Source organism: Zonotrichia albicollis, chromosome 13 (assembly GCF_047830755.1).
Source record: "Zonotrichia albicollis isolate bZonAlb1 chromosome 13, bZonAlb1.hap1, whole genome shotgun sequence".
Classification (NCBI taxonomy): Eukaryota; Metazoa; Chordata; class Aves; order Passeriformes; family Passerellidae; genus Zonotrichia; species Zonotrichia albicollis.
This window is the reverse complement of record NC_133831.1, coordinates 13,636,826-13,659,057: the sequence shown is the minus strand read 5'-3', so window position 1 is coordinate 13,659,057 and position 22,232 is coordinate 13,636,826. Positions and strand designations below refer to the sequence as shown.

General features: G+C 42.8%; 1 long non-coding RNA gene across 1 annotated transcript in view; it reads left to right on the top strand.

Annotated features, from left to right (window-relative positions):
• LOC141730744 (uncharacterized) overlaps positions 1–6,036 on the top strand; it is a 39,606-nt gene extending 33,570 nt beyond the window's left edge. Inside the window, exons 2-3 of the long non-coding RNA XR_012582376.1 lie at positions 103–267; positions 3,658–6,036. This is a non-coding gene — a long non-coding RNA (uncharacterized LOC141730744). The remainder of the gene's footprint in view (positions 1–102; positions 268–3,657) is intronic.
• Positions 6,037–22,232: the final 16,196 nt, after the last annotated feature.

Here is a 22,232-nt window from a genome sequence, read left to right as displayed (position 1 = left end):
GGCTCTGGGCTGACTTCACTGAGCTGAATTGAGTCCTGGCCATTTTTTTCTGTGTATGTGCTGTATAATCTGTTCCTCCCCACCTGTCCTCTGTCCCTGCAGTGTGTGGTTGGTGGCCTCAGCTGCTCTGGAACCTGTTGGTCTCTGTCCTGCAGCTCCCTGAGTGCCTGGCTGTGGGCTGAGCAAACACAGCAAAACTGAGAAGAGACAAACCAGCTTTATTTAGTGAGTTTCTAACATGAAGAAGAGAGAAACCAGCTTTATTTGGTGAGTTTCTAATGTTAATGTAATTTGGATCAAATATTGTTAAGAGAACCCAAGCTATTGGCAGGACAAGTCTTGCAGAAGATGGTTTTGTCACCAAATAATTTGCCAGGTTCTGGTCGTTTTTGGTAACAAAACTGGACCTGCCAGCTTCTGACTAAACTGGCAATAATGAGCAACTAACCCAAGGCCTGAGGGTGGCTATAAGTTGTCTTCCCCAAGGATGTAAAGTGCAGTTTTTCTTAAAAGTGTTTTATTTTTTTTTAATATCTTACATGCATTTTCATCAATCCAGATTCAGAATTTTTTCTTAAGAGGTCTGAATGAATGCTGCACCTGAAAAAGGTACTTGTTAACTTTTACAGGCTCTTAATAATATTCTACTCAAAGGAGTAGCCACCACAAACAGGACTTGCACACGTTATAGAGCAGTGTTTAAAGCTGCCCTGATGGTTTGCATTGATTATGCAGCCCATTCAAATCTACAGAAGATCTGGGCTCATTAGCAATTTCTGACTAAAGTCAACCACAGTAGACCAAACTTCAGATGCCAAAAGTCAAACCACAGTCAAACTTGTGAACAGTAAGTACAGTACACAGAGAAGGATTTTGAAATGTTTTAGTCAACTTTTCACAGTAGTGGAAGTGAAGTTACCATTTAAAGAATTCGAGGTACAGTATGTCAGTTGCTGAAATATTAAAAGTAAACCACAGCACCCTCATTTTCACAGACTGGGAAATCAAAGTGCAGGACAGTGAGGTGACTTGGCTGGGGAGGCACAGTGGCCTCCAGCAGGTGAGGCTGTACCCCAGCTATCCAAATCCCAGTGTTGGTGTTGATCGATAAGGCCTGCTGCTTTCTGTGCAGCGTTCTATCTTGTACAATAATTGCAATCTGAAGTGATTTTTCTGTTTTCTCAGCTGGGAGGGCTCTGAGAACCAGCTTTTTTCTCACTAGGTGACAGTTTTCCTTACTTCTCACTAGGAGAGATGATTTACCAGAAGTGCCCTACAGAGAGAACAGTACTTGCTGCTGGGAAGTTTCATGTTCAAGTGTCCAAGCCCAAAACCACAATGTGCTATTTGCTTTAGACAGTCATGAGATAACATGGTTTTTTTCTGTTGTAAGCTGTTAAAAATAAAGCAAGGATGCAGAAAATAATTGTTAGAACTGAAGGAGTGCCCTAACTTTCCACTCAATTAAAACAGCAGAGTGGCAGCCATTGGAGCTGAACAGATGTAAAATTCAGGGATCAATTTATTTTTGCCCAGATTTAAAGAAATCATGGCATAATTTCCCTACATTCCTAAAATTCATTTTTAAATCAGCCCTGCTCTGAGCACCATTTTGGGCATTGACAGTGACTAGGAAGCAGCAATACAAATACTAAAATAAAAAACTCTGTCTACTTGTCTACTTGGTTCATGTCTCCTGTTTACCCCTAACTTTTGGCTGAAAGCTGATCTTACAGCAGGCCTCATATCACAGGGCTTGGTCTGCAAGTTCCTCAAGGCGTTGAGTTCATTGTAGTTCAAGTAAAGCAGGGTGGTCAAAGGCAGCTGAGTGTGAGCCACATCTCCATCTCCAGTATGGCACTTTGTGTGTGGCAGCTGCCATCCTGGACAGGGATATTCTAAAAGAACAGATTTCTTCAGCTAAAATGTGGTGGTGAAGCAGCTGCTGAGAAAGACTGATGCCATTTGTGTGCTAGAAATAGGGAAGGAGAGAGGAGCAAAAAGGACACATTTCTCTCAGGACCAAACCAGCTCCTCTGTGGGTGTTGTAAATAAAACATGCCTAGTGCTGGTTCCCAATAAGAACATAAAGCAGTAAAAGGTTGTCTGTAATTTGAATTAGGAGTGATTATCACTAATTAGGTCCTGGTCCCAACATAAAACATTTGTCCTCAGAACAACAGGTATAAACTGTTTGTTTTGCATGTTAGAAATTCACTTCCAGAGACAGACAGGTTAACTTCTCCTTGCAGGGTTTATATGATTTGTCTGAAAAGCTCCAAAAGCAAGTTCTTGAAGGGTTTCATGCTGTTTGAGCAGACTGAAACCACCACAGCTACTTCTGCTGCTGTGTGAAATGAGTGTGCTGGTCTGTGCAGGACAGAAATGACAATTTCCTCTCACCACAACTTTGAGTGAGAGGGCAGAGGGTGCAGCCCAGCAGGTGCAGGAGATTTCAGGCTGTGTTATCTCTGGGCATGGACTGTCCTGTTTCCAGGAACTCTTCTGATGGAGGCGATAAGGTCCTGCCCGTAACTTCCCTTTACATAAGGGAGTTATCAAGAGTGTCTCACCAAAACTGCTTTGTAATTGCATTCATTTCTAGGAAGTACAGGAGGAAATACAGGCACAGCTTCATGTCTGGTACATATTCTTGTTAGGGGACTGCAGCAATTGTATCATATTTGCTGCATAGATGATAAATGTAATGTGCTATGACGGGCACTCAAATCAGTGTTACAAATGAATATGAGCAAATTTGCTGAATCCCGTGACACACTAGCAGGTGTGAAGATGCTTACTTTTTCTCAGGGCTGAAATGATCTTCCAACATTTCAATTTGTGCACCTTTTGAATCTTTTTTAGATGGACACCCATATAAAAAAGGTACCTTATAGAATATAGCATGTATTAGCAGTCCCCCATAACCCAGTCCAAATCAGCACAAATTTAAAGAAATATCCCTTTATGCATTATTCCTTAAAAATAATTGGAAATAAAGTTTTTCAAAATTTCTGTCCTGAATTTCAAACCCCTGTTTTGTTATTAACTCTCAGTCTCTGACACCTTTCTAGGCTTGGACTGAATGAGCACTGGGGTTTTTTCAGGTATGGAAACTGGGGGATGAAGGCCTGATCCAAAGGCCATTTATTCCAGTTGGTCTTGAGCATTTCCATCAGGTGAGAGTAATCAGGGCCATTGTGCCTCCCTGCAATGTGCAGGCACAACTGAGATCTCACAGCCCGTAACTGCATTGAGCTTTTCTTATTCAGTGCAAGAGGAAAACAGCAGCTCCTGTCCTGTGCCAGTCCCCTGGCAAACCTTCACTCCTTTTGTCATTATCTGTAGAATTCTTCTGGGAACTCTTGGCACAGGCAGGAATAAAAGGAGAAAAAAAGAAGAAACATGATTTGTGAGTTGACACCCAAAAGTGAAGGGAAGGTCATTGTTCCAGAGCACTCTTCTGGCAGACTGTTTGGGGTGTCAGGGGTTCTGTGCTGAAGAAGGCAGGTAAGGAGCTGGTGTGTGAGGACAGGGAGGCTTTCAGAAAAATTCTACCTGGGGATTAGCATTGTAAATTGGTGGTTAGGCTGCCTCAACCCTTTTCTTCATTCTCAGTCCTTATCTCACTCCATTTATGGTATTTTTCTCTTCCAGATTCAGCTGTTGGTGTTCCTGCTGGAGCAATCTCCTTGGGTCTCTCTGTCCATCACCTTGGCCCCTGGCTGGGTTGGGGTTTGTTGTCCCCTTCTAACACCATGGGTTGTGCTGCCTCTGCTTGAAGCTCATCTTGAGCCTGGAAATGTTGCACTTTGGGCCAGCTCCTGCACAGGGTTCTTGCTGTCATGTGGAGCCATAGGAAGGCTTGCAGAAGCCACCAGGGGCTGAAATCCCAGCTGTGAGATTTGCCAAAATGCCTGGCTCAGGCTCCAGTGGCTGACAGACCCCAGTGTCCAGACACTGACCCCATCCCAGAGCTGCTGGAGGAGACCCCACAGCCCCCACAGCTTCCCACCAGCTGGCTCTGAGGAGCACAGCCCCCAGATGCTGCTCAGGCCACCTACAAAAGGCCTGTGTGTTGCAAGAGAGCTGCAGACCACCCTTGGGAAGCCTTGATGGGCAGCCTCCCTCCTCCGGCCCCACAGCATCACCCTGAACTCAGCACTGCTGGGCCAGAGGCTTCCATGAATTAGCCTGAAACACAAATGCTTGTTTTCCTCTTGCACTGAATAAGAAACTGACAATATTTAATTGTCAATACCCCTCCCCTGAGAGACATGCAACAGCATTGCTCCTCAGGGCATCTTCCCCACTGCTGTATTTAGAACAGTTTGAAAAGACCAAATTTTAAAAAAATTAATCTTTCCAAAAGTTCCCCACCCACCAGTGCTCCTCTGCCAAAATGCAGTTTGAAAAAAACGACAAAGGACAAATTTATACACTCTGATGAATGGGAGTTCAAGATGGAACCTGAACATCATAATTCTTGCAAATGTTCAAGGATAATGGAAAGCCATGGTGATGATGTTGATCATGCCCAGAGAGGTCCTTGGTTGGAGATGCTTGTGGTGTTGCCTCTTTTTGCAGTTTATATTAAAGGTGAAAATGTCAGTTTTCTTCAGTGCTAGAGAGTATTTTTCTTTCAGCTTCTCAGTGGATATTTTAAACAAAGCTGCACATCAGTGAGTCTGCAATGCCAGCTGCAAATCCCTTGTTTAGCTCTGTTTCTGTCCATGAGACTTTCACTTTATGCAGATGTTATTTCTTAGTTATTGGGGAGTATTTACTACAAAAGATCAAATTGTCACTTTTGCTGCTTCCATTCAGTATTTCTAAAGGATGGGTCACTGATATAAATGTAATCAGCTCTGATCCCAGGTGTCACAGACAGTGCTTGCCCTGTGTGTGCATACTTTAACTAAAGCAAATGATAATAAAAAGTAATTGTATCAACTTATGAACACTTGCTTTAGACAATTAAAGGAGGCTAAAATTTCATTATTGGTTGTTTCCTCAAAATTTACATGAAGAGAATTCTTTTGTGCAAGTTGTGTCAAATATCGTATAAGGGTCTTGACACTGAGTGGAATAAGAGTGATGTTGAATTTGTAAGTACAGGGGTGGGTGCTGGGTTGCCCAGTGCTTGCACTGATCAAATTTAGTGATTTGAATTTTACATCTTGAAAACAGCTGTATTTTTGTGACTTGCACTGTGCTGTGTAGCACTTATTCAACTTCTGTCCAATCAGCCATTTCTGAAGTTGTAGAGTCTATTTGAGTCACTATGATTTGACACTATTTTGCCCAATCTCATGGCTAAACCAAAATTGTAATGAATTCTGACATCACTAAATCTTCTGCATCACCAGTGATATCTTTGTAATTAAAGGCAGAATTTAATATTGAAATTTTTTAAGGCTGTAACAATCACCTTTTACCCATGCACATGAAATACTGCATCAAGCAAATCTATAATTAGTCAAAACTAAAACAAAGTGCATTTCTATTATTAACAGTATTGCACAAAAGTCTCAGTGCCACAGCTAAAAATTCAAAGCCAAGTAATAGTTCAGAGACAGTTGCTGCTATAAAACTTTTGACCTTAGTTACCAAATGTACATGCAAACAAATAAACTAACCAGACAGAGATAGTCCCCTAGGAGTAATCATTATTTGCAAAATTTTGGGGGCTTTAAGCCAATCTGTAAAATTAATGAAATAAAAAGTTCACTTGTTTATGCCAGCTTATTAATCAGTGCCCTTTTTCCCTACCTGAAAGGCTTAAATTTCTACTCAAATTATCTGTTTTGCATCCTTTACAATAGATATTGCTGACTGAAAGGCTGCAGGAGTCAGAAGTGTTTTGCCGAAGCATCAGGGACAGCTCTGTGTGTTTTTCAGTGAGTCCATAAGGCCGATCCTGCCAGATGTATTCTTTAGATACAACTGTCCTCTTTTAGCTATTGCTTCATGTTGGCTTCAAACAGTGCTCTATTGTCTAATCTGGGATCCCTTGGCTAACTGGCTCATGTGAGGGTCCCAGTTGTGGGTTTCTCTGGTCTGGATTGAAGGCACTTGAGGTAGTTCATGTTCACATTCAGGTGTTCATTATCTCTTATCAGTAAAACAGCCTCACTACTGTGAGCTCAGCAGCTTTTCATTAGAATGCACAAAATGGCCAACAATTTCTTGTTCCAAGGTCTTTTAAGACTAAACTCTCCAATTAAGAGCTGACACCTGGATTATTTTCCCTTTTAACCCAATAGCTGATCCCACAGAGCCCCCAATGGGGACTTTTCTGCCCAATTACAAAATGCCACCCAAACCCATGGAGAAGGAGGAAGAAGAAGCATGAAGAAGGAACCCAGGATGACACCCTGTGCCCTCCATCTTGCTGCCATCCACAACACACTAAAAATCCCAAACCCTCAATTTCTCACCCAGTGATACACCTACACTGCTCTCTATAATTTATTTCACACTTTTGTGGATTCCAGTCTATCTTGAGGCCTAGGAAACTTTCTCCATGAGTGAGGGTCAAAGTCAGCGCTGCCCTGGGGGTCAGGGCACCCCAGAGCAGACACAGAAATATTCCCAATGTCCTGGGTTTGCATAGGTTCATAGGAATTTTCTTCAGTAATGTTAGAGGTCTTTGATGGCAAGCACTGCTTGTTTAGGGGTTTCAGGTATGCCAAGCTAGTTCTCAATATTCCTGTGTTGATTTTTCTGCTTACTGTTAACCCCTGGCTTTTGCACATCTGCCATGTAGGCACACACAGTTTGGGATGGGGCTGTGTTGCAGGCACACACAGTTTGGGGTCACTGGGATAGGACTGCAATCACTGACCAACCATAGAGGGAGCAGAGGGCACACAGGTGCAGTGCAACAACATGAGGGGATAAAAGGCTGGGGTAAGAGCCAGAAGGGAGATGCTTGCAGCCTTCTGAAGTGGCATGATGTTACTGTGCATGGACAGACTCCTGAAGCCTCCAGATGAGGTAAGTGTTACTCTGTGTGGGGAATGCTTAAAGCCTTCTGGAATTGTGAGGAGATGCGGGGATGCTCTGTGTGTTGTGGCTGTCTCAACTGTGATGTGTGCTGAGACACTTCCAGACACCTGAGGATTTCCTCAGTGAAGGTTTGTGTTGGTGGCCATCACTCAAGCCTTGTAGTCAGCTGTAGTTGTGCCCCACTGATCATTATTGATCCTTACATATATTTTTCACATTCAGCATGAATTTTGCTTTGGCAAAGTACTCACCTGTCCTGGTTTGAAAGCCAGATGTCTGCCAAGGAGGGCAGGAGTTCCTGGTGCCCCTCTGGATGGTAAATGGGCTGCAGCAGGAACCTCAGAGCAGCAGGCTGAAAGGGCAGGGGCAGGCAGATCCTGGAGTGGTGAACAAATGTAAAAGAGCTCTGTAGCTCTCCACAGGGCGACCCCATGGGAAGGGGGTGCTGGGTTACAGTGTACAGAAAAACTCAGAGCAGTGGCAGAGAAATAATCCCATGGGGATGGGCAGGGGCAGCATGGCTCCTGAGCCCAGCCAGGGATGGCTCCCTCAGAGGGGCTGGGGGCCCTGGCTGTCCCCTGAGGGGTTCTGAGGGTCCCTTTCCAGGGAGGCTGTGTGCTCATAGGGCCCAGTCCAGTGGCTGCTCTTAGGAGCACAGGGGTAGGGAAGCAGCAATGGGCTGGGCTCCACCATGGCAGCAAACCCTCCTGCAGCAGCTCAACCTTCCTCCTCTGATCCTGAGAGAGAGGGAAAGGAGCTGAGCCCAACCCCTCACACCAGCCAAAGCCTGCAGGTATCTCCGCCCTCCCAAGAGAAGAGCCCTCAGCCAGGAGAATGCAGCCAGCTGTGCTCCTGCCCCTCCTCCTTGGCTACATCCTTTGTCTCTCTTATGTTCTGGTTGTTGTTGTCTCTGTAGCAACCAAAGGGACAAAATTCCAGGAGAGAAAGAAAGAAAGAAAAAAAAAAAAATTAAAAAATCCTAACCACCATCATCCCCAAACATCATAAAGTACCATTTGAAACACATTTTAGAGGCTTAAATTTATTATCCTCCTTTAACATACTGGAGTATGCGCTGATACATACTGGGACAGTTCAGGGTAGAGTTTACAAAGTGACAATTTCTTCCTTCTGTCTATGAGGACAGATAGGATGTGTTAAGTTTTTTTTTTCAGAGCTTTGCTCCCTGATGGCATTGCCTACCCACTTTAAAACAGAGCTCTCTATCTTTTAGCCCAAGCCCCAAAGCTGAAGGAGAATCCTAAATCTGAGCAGCCAAAACCAGACTTGTGGTCCTTCAGATGTCCCTCCTCAGGAAGTCTGTCAGAGCATGTGTTTGAATATCTGTGTAAAGTGCTGGTCTTACCCATTTCAGTTCGCACCTATTCAGAGAATATTGTAATTGCCTTGCTTAAGTAGACAAAACATTGCCATTTAAAACTCATTCCTGTTGTTAAACATGAAGAGAATGTTTCCTTTGTGCAGGTTTTGGTTCCGATGCTGTGTCACAGTAAGGCACAGGCAATAAGATCAATGAGTAAATGTTAGAAAACCAGCTCAGCAAAGACTCATTTTAAAGTTCACAGAATGGTTTTCCATGTTAAGGTGCATGGAGAATGGTGTGAGGATGAACAGTGAGAGGCTGCCCCTGGTTGTAGCATTTAATCGCTGAGGCTGTAAGAAAATAGTAATAGTAAGGAATGCAAAGACTGTGGATGCCTGCTGTGGGCCACAGGAAAGCACTGGGATGTAGCTGAAACCCTAAATCAGGGTCAGCAGCAGAGAGGTAACAAGAAAAGAAAGTATGCTGCAACTTTACTTTTTCTTTTCTTTTTCTTTTCTTTTTTTGGGGGGGGGGAGTTTGTTTTTATTTTTTTGTTTTAAGTACAAGGGCACAGTTTCTCTGTGTTTTGGGGCAAATCCTTTGCCCAACCTTTGGGACCACTCCTGGGAGAATAAAGGGATGAGAAAGCTCGGGAAAGTAGTCCCGTGTGCTTGCAGATAGTTACTAACTCCTGTAGGCAAACTGGAAAAGTGATCTTTGATCTGGAGCAAGAGCAAGGGGCCATCTCCTGCCCTTAGCCCAACCATGCTCGTTCCCTGAGGTGATCAGGTGGAAACCTTTCACAAGCTGGTTTTGAAGCCAATCAAACTTGGATTCTCCTATGAACTAGGCTGCGAAACAGCAGATTGCTGTAACAAACACCTGAAGTGTTACTCATAAAAATGCCTCTTTGTCTTCAGAAAAAGGCCCCAGAAAGCACCCTACATCTTGTCCTCCTGGTCAGGTACACGTGGAGCTTACATCAATAAACCTTTAATTGTGTGTGTCTTCACCAGCTTGTTTGGGCTGTACAAACTCTTGTCCTTGTATATTTGTGTTAAATGCCTTGACACCTATGGGGTGTACATAAAATAGAAATCCTAATCCTTATCAATAATCGAAGAAAGAGGCTGCTGCAGGCTGCGTTTGGCTGACCCTGGCCCAAGCCAGCTGAAGAGGAGGAAATAAAACCCCTGTGGGGCAGCAGACAGGTGTCTCACTCCTGTTTTAGATGCCTTGGGTGCCCACAGCACTGCAAAACCAGGGAGGATTTCTCAGCCTGGCAGGACCAGGGTATTTATTGCACCTCATTCTGCAGGTTTTTGTGGCTCCCACGGGCTGTGGGCAGCAGGGACAGAGCAGGGGACAGGGCTGGGGCACTCCTGGCCCAGGAGGGGGAGGATGAGCCTGGAGTGCCCCTGGCACAGCTCCCAGGACGGGCCTGGCACTCCTGTCTTACAGAATTGCATTATTTTGTTGGAGCCAAATTCCCATCCAGCTGTTTCCATAGGCAGCTCTGTGTGATGCTGAAGTTCCTGGGTGTGAATTTGCTCCCTTTTGTCTTCACTGCCCGCCAGTCTTCATTTGTTTTCAGTCTCTGCAGGGACAGTGGATGTGCACAACTTCACACGTTCCACTACAGCTGAATTTACCATACAAATCCCCACTTTACAGCTCTTCTGTGCTCTCAAAAATGAGAAATTATGGTCTGGCTAGTTTAACCTGTGTAGAAACTTGATCATAATCTGAGTTTGGGAGGGAATTAATCCCAAAGCAGGTTTCCTGGGAAGGAATTCTGGTCTGTTTTCAAGGCAACGATGCAATCTCACTGATGGAGTGAGAATAACTTTCCCTTTGGTCCATGCCTCAGATTGCACATTAGTCATATAGAACAAGTGGAATATTTCCAAGAACACCAACAGCAGGGCAGTAATTTTCTGTTCTCTCGTTTTCCCCACCATTCTTAAATTTCCCTGTTCTCCCCTTCAGCTTTAAAAACAGCATGTACTGCTTAATCTTAAAATTTAAACCATTCAATCAGATCTCTTCTTCTGGCTACATGCCTGTCTTCTTTCTGCCTGCTGCACTAAAAATAATGCTAAAAAATGGAAGCAACACTTGATAGAGTACCACTTGCAGGACTGGCTGAATTAGCAGTAAATCAGCATTGTTGCATTGCTACCTGAGAAGTGATGCAAGCATCCAGCTCTTTAATTTAAAAGCTTTGGTTAGTCCAAACAAGTGTGCAGTCAACATCTGTCCTGCTGCAAGGTTTTTCTAGCAAGGAGTAGTTACACTTTTGGGGAGTACCAAAATTTACCACGGTTTTTTCCCCCTATCTTTGCCATATTCTTCCCAGTGCCCTTGTTTTCTTTTTTTCCATTGGATAAGGGGGAATTTCTACAATGGTCTCCTAAGGTTGTATTCAAAAGGCCACAAATCTTTCAGGGTATATGGACAATCCATTTCCAGACAAAATTATTTTATTTCTTTTCAGTGTGGATACTTAATTCTGGAGCTGCTTCTCCAAGACTTATGGCAGTGGTGATATGAGAAAGTAGATAACTTGTAGTCACTTTGATTTGGGGAGCAGCTTACCAGTAGTGTTTTATGCTATTTGTGGGGTTTTCTTGTTGTTTAGATATGCTTGGTAAACTGATGTCATTCACTATTAAAGCTAGAAAACAATTTTCTAAGTGAATAAACCTACATGACATTTCTTGCTGTGGGCTGTTATTAGTGCCTTTGTTGAATGACTTTGTTCTCTTTACTATTTCTTAATCTGATCTGTGCACTGGCTCTGACTTTAGGAAAAGAAGTTGGAGTTGAAACAGTTTTGGAAATGAAATATAATTTTATTGTGGATTTTGTGTAAATGCTGCCTGCAGGATTTTTTTGGAGCAGTCTTCTGGGATTAGTCAGCTTTTAAAGAGCCTCATCAGATGGCACCTTAGCTAAAGCACAAATTCCACTTTTAAGTTGAAGTTTTCACTGCTTTAATGGACTTGGTGCAGGTCTGTGTGTTGATTACCACAAAGTAAAAGTACAAGGCAGGATGTTTACACTGCTATATGCATGCTGTCATTGATGCTTGGGATTGCATGAGGATAGATTTTAAAAAGGATGCCTGGTTTTTACTTTCAATCCTTTTAAATATTACTTTTCCCCTTTACATGCCCATCCAAGCCAATAACCTTAAGAGAAAATAAAGGCCTTCGTGTGAAGTAGCAAAGCTGGACAGTCGGAGTGCCTTGAAGAAGCCACTGGGTTGCACCCCACAGCTCATTAGAGTTTAAATAATAAGGAATTAATTGAAATGGGAAATACACTCCAAAATGCTGGGATGGAAGTAGTACTTTAGACTGAATTATGGGGACAGCTTCATCTGGTGGGTGAATGCCACCAAGAAAAATGCTCCCAGCATATAGTTCTATTGGGATGAAATTCCTGTTGTTTGTGCCTTTTCTGTCATTGCACTGTATGTTTAAGCTAATGAATAAGTTTATTTTCATGGCATTAGAGCTCATGAAAACCACAAGTCAGTGTTTGGTGATTTGCTAGAAATAGGTTTCACACTGAATAAAATGAAAATTAGGGTGACAATGGGACTTTTGAATCTCAGATTGTGTGTCTCACTTTGGATAGGTCCCTGGGAATGTTTAATGCAAAATGCATCAGCGACTGATGAGCACTAAGTACTCAGATTAATTTGCCCAGCCCCTAAAAGCTGAGACCTGCAAATCTAATTTCCTGTTGAGGTTTTCACTATTGTTTACAGCTGTACTGTAAAACATATATGGATGTACAACAAGAGAGTCATCTGGCTTTAAATGCTGTTTATTGTTTGGCTCAGGAGTGTAATAAAACTGTCAGCCAGACTCTGCCATTGAACCCTTGAACACCAAGTTATCCATACTTCTGACAGGAGCTTGTCAGTGATTTCCAATAGAAATTCCTGTAGGGATAATAATTATAAAAATACTGAAAGAGAATTTTCACCCTCATTAGCAGTCAGAAATGGGTTGTACATTAGTGGACTGGAGTCAAACTACAAAATGTGCTTGAGCTGCTCAGAGTTGTCCCTTTGCTGTGCACACTGCTTGCCTTGCTTTGCCATCCCATCCTGTGCAAACCCAGGGCACACATGGAATATTTCTGTGTCTGCTCTGGGGTGCCCTGACCCCCCGGGCAGCTCTGACTTTGACCCTCACTCATGGAGAAAGTTTCCCAGACTTCAAGATAGACTGGAACCCACAAAAGTGTGAAATAGATTATAGAGAGCAGTGTAGGTGTATTGCTTGGTGAGAAATTGAGGTTTTGGGATTTTTAGTATGTTGTGGATGGCAGCAAGATGGAGGGCACAGGGTGTTGTCCTGGGTTTCTTCTTCATGCTTCTTCTTCCTCCTTCTCCATGGGTTTGGGTGGCATTTTGTAATTGGGCAGAAGAGTCCCCATTGCAGCTCTGTGGGATCAGTTATTGGGTTAAAAGGGAAAATAATCCAGGTGTCAGCTCTTAATTGGAGAGTTTAGTCTTAAAAGACCTTGGAACAAGAAATTGTTGGCCATTTTGTGCATTCTAATGAAAAGCTGCTGAGCTCACAGTAGTGAGGCTGTTTTACTGATAAGAGATAATGAACACCTGAATGTGAATATGAACTACCTCAAGTGCCTTCAATCCAGACCCAGAGAAACCCACAACTGAGACCCCCACACCATCCCACTGTAGTTTTGGCCAGGAGGGTGTGTTGGGAGTTTTAAGTTTCCTTATTTTAGCCAGGAGAGGTAAGAGCTGTAGTGAGTCCCCAGCATTTCTGTGTGAGCTGGCACAGGCAGGCTGCTGCTTCTTCTGGAGCTGCAGCTCCTTAAATGTGAGTCTTCCAAAGCTGATTAAATGATCAAATGCCTAAGAGTACCTCAAACCACCAGAAGAAATCCTTCTTGCCCTGACCCCTTAGGAGTCCCTATAGCAAATATTTATCAGAGGTATAAAAGCTTAGTCCCAGCAAAGGAGATAACAGGCACTCAAGATATCCTACAAAGGAATCTGAATTTATTTTATTTATTTGTATTTATTATCGTTTTTTATACGTCTGACTGAATCTTTAAAATTTAAAGGCATTATTTAGAAAGATATGATTGGTAGAAATACCAGTACATAAATAGCCATTGCTGTTTTCTTGTGTTTCTCAATGAATCCTCAAAATCTCTTCATAGTGTTCACTCAGCCTCTGAAAATAAGATTTTAGACCTGACCAAAGAGCTTATGAAGGAAGCAAATGCCCTCAAAAGAGGCTGAGTCCCGGAAGTGTCATCTGTGATTCATTACTGGTGTAAGGACACAAAATCGAGCTGATGAGGACAGAGAAAGTTTCCATAACAGCAACAGTACGAAAATGAGACTGGAAGAGTTGTCATCATTGTTTGAAATGATGTGTGTTTGAAACAGACACAATCTCTAAAGCTGATCACTATTATTTTCTGGCCTCATTGCAGCACTCGAAGCATTGTGAGACTTACAAAGCCCCTCAGCCATCTCTTTCCCTTCAATTTTTCCATCACAGTGGAATTTAAATAGCTTGTTCTTCTCAGACAATAGATTTGTCTTTCTTCCACCAGTACTGTATTTATTATAAATGCCATTTCTGCTTAAACAGAAGGGTCTTGTTTCAAAAAGGGCATCCATCAAATTTTCTATAGCAGATGTCATTGTTTAGGAATGGCACTCCTCAATTTAGTGCTCCCACTGAGACTCAAACCACGCTGCTGCTCGCTCCTCCCCTTTTCCCTTTCCCCCTGTCCTGGTTTAGGACAAATTAGGGGAAATCTCCAAGAGGGAGCCCCCCAGAACAAAACAAACCTCCAACCACCCCTCCCCCAACACCGGGTTCGGGAAGGAATTCCTCGGAGGAGCAAAGTGGAAAACAAAACCTATTTATTTACAAGTAACAAAAGAACACTCCCCAACACAAGAAAAGAAAAAGGGACCAGACTGTGTTGTGGAGGGCGCCGAATCTTCTCTAGCAGGCTTCGGGTGTCCTGGAGCTTGCAGGTCAGGATCCGGAGCCGGTCCAGTATCTTCAGGGGAGGGTAAGAAAGAGAGAGAGAGAACAAAAGAAAAAGGAAAAAAAAAAACAGCGCAAAAGCAAAAAGCAAGCAAGCAAGCAAGCAAGCAAGCAAGCAGCAGCTAGCAAAAGCCAAGCAGCCAAAGCCAGAAAGTGCCTGGTCACACCCCCCCCCCCCCCCCTCCTCCTCTCTTCCCCATCCCGCCACAGCCAGACTGCCGGGGGGGGGGGGTGGGGGAAAAGGCACAGCTGCCAGACATAACACACGATATTGGGATAAAGGCTGTCACCCCACGACACCCCCTCTCCCTTGTGGTGGGATGGAGAAGAGAATTGGAGGCACAAAAAATAAAGATGACAGGTTGGGATAAGAACAACTTACTGGAAACAGCAATGAGATAACAAACAGTAACAGAAATAATATTATTGACAGAGGGTACAAGAAAAGAAACATTATTGCTCACTTTAGAAATCCCCAACAACACACCTTAGTTCCCTCTGTCTTGGGACCAGAGTTATCCCACCTTTTCTCTGCCTTGGGATCAGTGTTGCCCTCCTGCTCTGTCTGCCATGCTTACTGCAAGGAGCCCCTTCTTTCTGGAAGAAAATCTCTCTCCCATCCCTGGAAATGATGGGAGGTGGTGTAAAATAACCTATGAGTCCTGGAAATTAACAAAAATTAACTCTGACCAGGACACCAGACAAAGTAGAATTTCTGTTAAAGAATGAAACAGACTAAATTTTGTATATTTGCATGACAGCCAGACTTGCATTGCTTGCATTCAGAGCAAATTCAGTAATTTCAGTAAGAAAGGTGTTTAAATTTATTATCTCTCTATCTATCTTAAAAAGGATTTTCTAAGCACAGCAGGATGGCCACAGCCTTTAAGGCCAGCTTTGGCTGCAGGAACAAAGCACTGAATTCAGTAGCAGGCTCAAAAAGACCATACTTGTCAATCTGGAAGTCTTAATCTTACTTGAGATACACTGGTGAGGTTGGCTGGGAGCTACTCAATGTTTTTTTAACTGCTAATTGCATGTATTCTCTTGATGTTGTTTCCAGCAAGGAAACAGTTGGAAATCTTTTGTTGAGTAGGGCATTGTTTTGAGTTAAAGTCAAGATAGTGTTTCAATATCTCAGTGTTGTCTGATGCAAAGGCATGGAGAAGTAGCAGTGTGTTCCTTCCAGCCAGCAGCCTGTGGTTTACGCCCCATAAACTGTAGATCACCCACATTTCTTTCTGAGGCAAGCCTCAGCAAATTCAGGCTTGCAGGGTTTCTTTGTATGGTTTGCAGTTCCAACATGCTGAGTCCTGTTTGTGCATTCAGGCTCATGTGAACTAGGAAGTGTCCAACTGATGGCAAAACAAGACAAAACCAATTCATGTGGAATCTGATCCAAAGCTTACTGAAGCCAAAGCTAGAGTGATGAGAGTGTGCTCATGACTTCAGCCTTTTGATCAGATGTGTCTTCTGTAGTGTGACCAATGATGTTCACCTCCTTTGTGTCCTTTCTGAATGCATTTCTGACATCTCAGTAGGAAAGCTCTTCCCAAGGCAGTCTCCTGAGCCACAAAGGACTGCAGTTGATTTTCCCTTTTTTTATCAGTTTTGTGGTGATCAGCATACTCGAGGAACATGCTAAAGCAACCTGTTAAACCAGGCTGAGGGCACCTGCACAGTGCCAGCTGGAAAAGCAAGCTGACAGCATGACCCTAAAGTCTCCAGGACTGGTAGCAAAATGCCACCTAGACACAGGACAAACACAACAGGAACAGACACTTTCACTGGCAAGTGTGGAGTGAAGGAGCTTGCTCCACATTTCTTCATGTCCTGGGGCAATGTGTGCTCCAGGATGTGTGTGACAGTGTGGAGTGGTGTCTGAAGAGGGACTCAACACCACTCCTCCAAGGTGGCTGCTGTAAAATTTGGGTACTTGTGACCAATCCCTCATTTGTTAAATCTTTAACTGGCAAGCAATGCTGGTGGCTGCTGAGAGTGGCTCTGCAGAGGTTGGGGTCTGTCCCACCTCCCCTGCAGGAGCACAGCTCTGCACCGTGCATTGCAGCCTGTGGTTAATTCTGCAATCTGGCCCTGTATGAAATACTCTGCACTTCAGGTTTGTGGTGCAGAAACTTGAGCAATCCCAGCTATGTGCAACTTGTCATATGGCTCTATAAAGTAGGAACACACTTTCCTACAGTTAGTAATTTTCTGCAGCATACAAAATATGTTAGATCTGCCACTGGATTTCAGTGTTTGCAGGGTCACTGATGCTGAGGGGCAAATGTATTAGATGAGGAAAAGCTTTTTGTCTCCAACAGCACTTCAAAGACATTTTTCATTTTCTGCATACTGCCAGGATACATGGGAACACCTGTTACAGATATCAAAAGGAGGAGCATTCTCCCAAAATGGGGTATTTCTCTACTGCCTTCCTTAGTTTGGCTCTAAACAAAAGCTTTCTTTTTGTACCAGCATATCTACTTTTGAAAGATTGATCATGTTGCATTGGAGAAGAGATTTGAGTGAAACTGTGTGTTGATTTGCTCCTTGCTGTTTAAAATTACAGGTTGATTCAACCAAATATGATTAGAAGAGAGGAATTCATATTTCTGTATCATCTTTGTCAGTTGATTGTGAAGCATTAGTGTTTGTTGCCTTACTTCTCTCTGATCTGCAAAGAGAAGGTTAGGAAATATCTTTGGTCTCATCTTTCCTGTTATGATAAATAACTGATCTGTGGTCAGAGCTGTAAAGTTCATAACCTACCCAGAAAAAACTTAGGAACAAACCACTGCTGCTGCAACATTATGTAAAGTGGAAAACCTATTTTCCTGGGGAGAGGTGCTGCTTAAAGATGATTTCACAAAAGAGGAAGTCCTTGCTGTTTATCCTGCTTGATCCAAATGTGCAACATTTCCTGTGGCCAGATCTGCAGTAAAATCAAAGGGGGTAGCCATTTTCTGTGGTCTATTGCTTCCTATAGCATACCCTTATAAGAAAGGAAGAAAACTACCATTTGTTATAAAACTACCTTCCTTTCCTGATTAATCAATTCTAAAAAAAGTGATGCATTGGTAGCAATGCCACAGGGTCCAACTGATAATCTGTTTTTCACATCTCTCTGGCAGAACCACTGTCTATTTTAAGGTGACAGAAAGCAGTTTATATATTTTGAAAGATGGAATTTATCCCTAAGACTTTGGAAACACAGAAGCTGATAAAATCTGTGCTTGCAAGAGGTCATTATTTAGGTTACAAGTTCAAACACAAAGCAGAGAGCAAATGCCATAGTTGGGATTACCTGCACAGCTTTAAGTTCCCATTGTACCTGAATAGAATTACCGTCTTTAATTGTGCCCTGTGCAGTTTTTGTGGTGGCTCCTACCTGGGCAGTATTTGGCAAGTCTGGAAAAATGCAGATTTATTGAAAACATCTAAATGAATTTATTCAAGTTTCTCTACAGAGTTTTCTAAGGAAGCAAGCCATGCTCAGTGCAGCTGAGAGCTGCCTTTCTCCTTTGTTTAGGACTGAGGCTGTCATCTGATGAGAAGTTTCTTGAAGAAGTCTGTGTGTGCACCCACAGCCATGCTCAGGGAATGCAGTTCTTCCTGTTTTCATAAGCACTGAGGTAACTATTCCTCCTGGAACCTCAGCCTGGTGCCTGGCACCCCCTAAACACTGCAATGATTGATGAAATCCTTGCCAGCTGGAGTGCTGGGTGGGTAATGCAGGAGATAGAAGCAGAATTCCTGGATTCCACTTGCTCTGACTCAGTGTGTGATCTCCAGCAGCAAATGAAGTCAAATCAGGGCATGCCCTGATCTGTCACGGGAGGCAGTTGTGGGATTAATGAGTGTTTGTCAAACCTAGTTTAGGCAATGCTGCCAAACACAGGCACCAGTAACCACGGGGTGTTGGGCCCCATCTCACCAGGAGCAGGCTGACAGAGTCAGTGAGGATGCTGCACTGCAAGGCAATGCTATTATTGTCTGCTATATTCTCCTGAGAATATTCGTTCCTTCCCAGTGCAGGGCTTATGATAATGGTTTTTTGCCCTCCCTTTCACTTAATTGGCCATTGCTACTCATAATTCTCGTAAATTATTTACTGAACTCACCATTTGAGCTGCATCCTTCAGGGATCAGCTGTTCCTGCAGTGGGTCTATCCCTGCTCCACATCTCACACAGCAGAGGATGCACCCAAATAATCTCAGGGTAGAAATATATGCACATGCGCCAGCTTGGCACTAGTTCATACTCTTTGGGGACAGGTCAGGTTTACCTTTCATGCTCTGAAGAGTTTATAGGACTTGGACCACATCTCCACCATTTCCTGGGGCATCAGACTGGCTGTCACTGTGAGGAGCAATGGGATCATCAGTGTGGGCACAGTGGGGTCTCTGATTTGCCTGGGAGAGTTTTCACTGCCTGCAGTTGATCTGATCCCTCAGAGAGCAGGAGCTGCCTCACACCTCCTGCAGCACTTTGTCCTTGGATACTCAACAATTCCAAGGAAAAATAGGGTAAAATGCTCTTTATTGGATACTGCTACTGGCAAGACTCTGTATTTCAGAGTTTAGTCATGAAATGAGCAGGCAGACCACCCTATAGCTGGCTTGTGTGCATCACTGGTTCCCAAAATTCAAGTGCCAGCTTCCTGCCTAGAAATCAATATCCTCTTTCTGAAAATATCAAAATGCTGAAAGCAAGCATCCCAAACCTGAGACAACCTAAAAGTGGTTATGTTTTGCCAATTATCAAAGAAAAAAGCATTTAAGTGGCATTCAGATATTGACTCTTCATATTTTTAAACATTCTTTTCTCCCCTTGGTAAAATATTTTCAAATAAAAGCAAGAACATTTAATTCCCAAGATGTTAGTCAGGGAGTTTTGAAACCTTAAGACTTTGAAATATGTTAAAAGTCATCAAAAGAGATAAAAAGTATTCTTGTAGTTAAAATTAGTCCATAACTTGGCCTGGTATTCCTATGAATAACAGTAAAACAGAGGTGTTTCTATGCACTCTGTTTCTCTGCCTCTCTCCCTCCTGTTTTTGTTGAAAAGCTGTTCATCATGATATTTTGTTACCTATTTTACAGCAGCTTACTCATCAGTTGGAAGCTAGTCAGAGATTAGGAAACATCGTGAAGTTATCAAAAAACTAGTTATGTTAGAAGGAAATCAGTTACTCTTCAGCCTCACAGGATAGAAAGAGGAAATGTAATTGCAAAACTGAACTGTGTTTTACAGTCCTTTTCACTTAGAAAGCCCTTCAGATAATTCTATAATTAGCATGGGACATGTTAGGGAGGGAAAAAATACCTGACATGAGAGGAACTGGTGAATGTTTTCATTCTTTTCTAGCCTTCTGTCTGCATCTTTTTCTCTATAGTTTAGTATAGTTTTAGTATCTAATTTCATAATATAAATAGAATATAATACAATATAAATAGAATAGAAACAGAACAGAAATATAATACAATATAAATAGAATATAATATAGTATAATGCAATATAAATAGAATATAATATAATATGAATATAAATACAATATAATAGAAATATAATATAATAATAAATCAGCCTTCTGAGAACATGAATTCAATTCCTCATGTCTCACCTCGTCCTGGGGACGTCACATCACAACAGACTCTGGTCACAAAGGGTGAGCAAGGCTCATGCCAGTCAGGAAATTGTATTTGCCTGATTCTCAAAATACCTTTCAGCACAATAACTTCTTCAGTTTCAGATCAGTGAAATAAAATCAACTGGGTTTATCACACATGTTGATGTTTATATAGTACCTGTCATCACTCACTTAAATGGATAAGAAGAATATGGATAGAGATGAATTCCTGCTCTGTAATTTGTCTTGAGATATAAACATTATTTTTAACTACTAAATCCTGAAGTGTGACACTTTGTAAAAGATCTACCTAAATCTTGATAATAGTTACTGGTGTTTAGTTCAGGATTGATTTTCTCCAGCATTATTTATACAATGAACAGTGTTTTAGTGATTTCATCTCTGCTGAGGAAAGTCAATTAAGATTTAAAGTACTCAGAATCCAGGTTTCAATGCTGCATTGTGTAAAGAAAGGATCATAAAAGAAAACATCAGTTCATGTGCTTTAGCCAGGTGAGAAAAACCATGCTGGATTTCTTCTGTCAGTGAAGAACAGTTCTACAAAAATTGCCTGCCTATGGTTTTCGAGTAGAAATCTGCTTTCAGTTAAAACATTGGGGGATAATTTCTGTCTTTGTAGAAAATTTATTTTTATTGGGAGGAAGACAGGAAGACAAAATCTATAAATGGGAAGTAATGGTTTTGTTCTGAAGGATGATAAATGTAATTTTCCGTATTACTATCCATAATATGAACTTGGGCTAAAGGATGTGCCTTTGTGAGTTGGACTGAGCAGCTCTGGCTGGGAAGGGGACATTTAGTTGTACCACCATGAGCAATAGAGGATACACAAAGTTGTATCATAGCAATGCAGGGGCTCATATTTCCACATATTTACCATATTCCCATATTTCTGATGCTTTAATAAGGGTTTCTTATGCCTAGACTATGAAGAATGTCTATAAATGCCCAGCTCAGGCTCCAAATTGTCACCCCAAAGTCACAGACCAGGGATTCAGAGCTGCAGTTGTAATCAGGCAGCCAGAGAACTAGAGCCATCCTTTTGAGCCACATCTGGAAAATGCCTCTATTTTCCATCTCCTGGAGGAGACAAAAAAATGTTGGTGGGAAAAGTTTTCAAGTCTCGTTTCCAGCTTCTGCAATCAGCTGTGTCTTCTAATCCTACCCATAAATGAGATTATTTTTTTTTCTTTCCTGTTTTCTAATTACAGTCTAGTTCTGTCTCTCAGAACTTTCCTTTGATTTCTAACCCAAATACATTAATGGATATTTTACACCTATTTTTCTTTAGCTCTCTTTTAGTTTCAGCAGCTCTTGTAGTGTCTCCCCTCAGAGTACCTACAGGGAGCTGTGCCTTTGATTTAGGAAGGAAAAAGACCCAAATTATGCTGGGAAAAGGGAGTTCAATACAAAACCAGGCAGTTGTCTCCTCCTTACCCCTGAGCTCCAGCCATTTTGCACAGTGCCATCAGCCCTGCCAGCTGCACCATGCCCTGCTCCCCAGCCAGCAGCTGTGGGATCCAGGCTGGCTGAGGATGTGACATTTCCTGCTTATGAAACATTCCAGTGTAAGGACGGGGCACTCTCAAATAGACTCCTTTAATGAGTTGTATCAATAAATTCCCATCAGCAAATGCCATCTGCATAGCACTGTGACCACACTGGCTGCTGGGGAATGCCAGAGCCATCAGGGGAGAGGCAGTGCTGTCCACTGCTCCATCAGCCTGCTCACCAGCATCTCCTCTCATTCAGGCTCTGATGAGGCGTGCTTCAAACATAACAGGATCCAGATGCTGTGTATCCATTGTAAAATTGCACAGCTGAAAGGAGGTTGTGAAGTGTCCTGATAGCAAAAAGCAGTAACCATGGGAAAGCATTCTGTCCTGTTCCTGCTGATCAGGTTGGATGTAGCCACTCACTGTCACAAATTTAGACTCTTGGGAGCGGTTAACCCTCATTTTTCACTCTCACAGCTCCTGAAATGTGCCTGTGCTCAGCTGGGGCTGGGCTCTTTCTCCAGGCAGCACTGACAGAACAGAGGTTGCAGTCTCAAGCTGCATCAGGGAAATACAGGTTGGATATTAGGAAAAAGTTTATTACAGAAAGGGTGATAAAGCTCTGGAATGCTCTGCCCAGGGAGGTGGTGGAGTCCCCATCCCTGGGTGTGTTTAACAAAGCCTG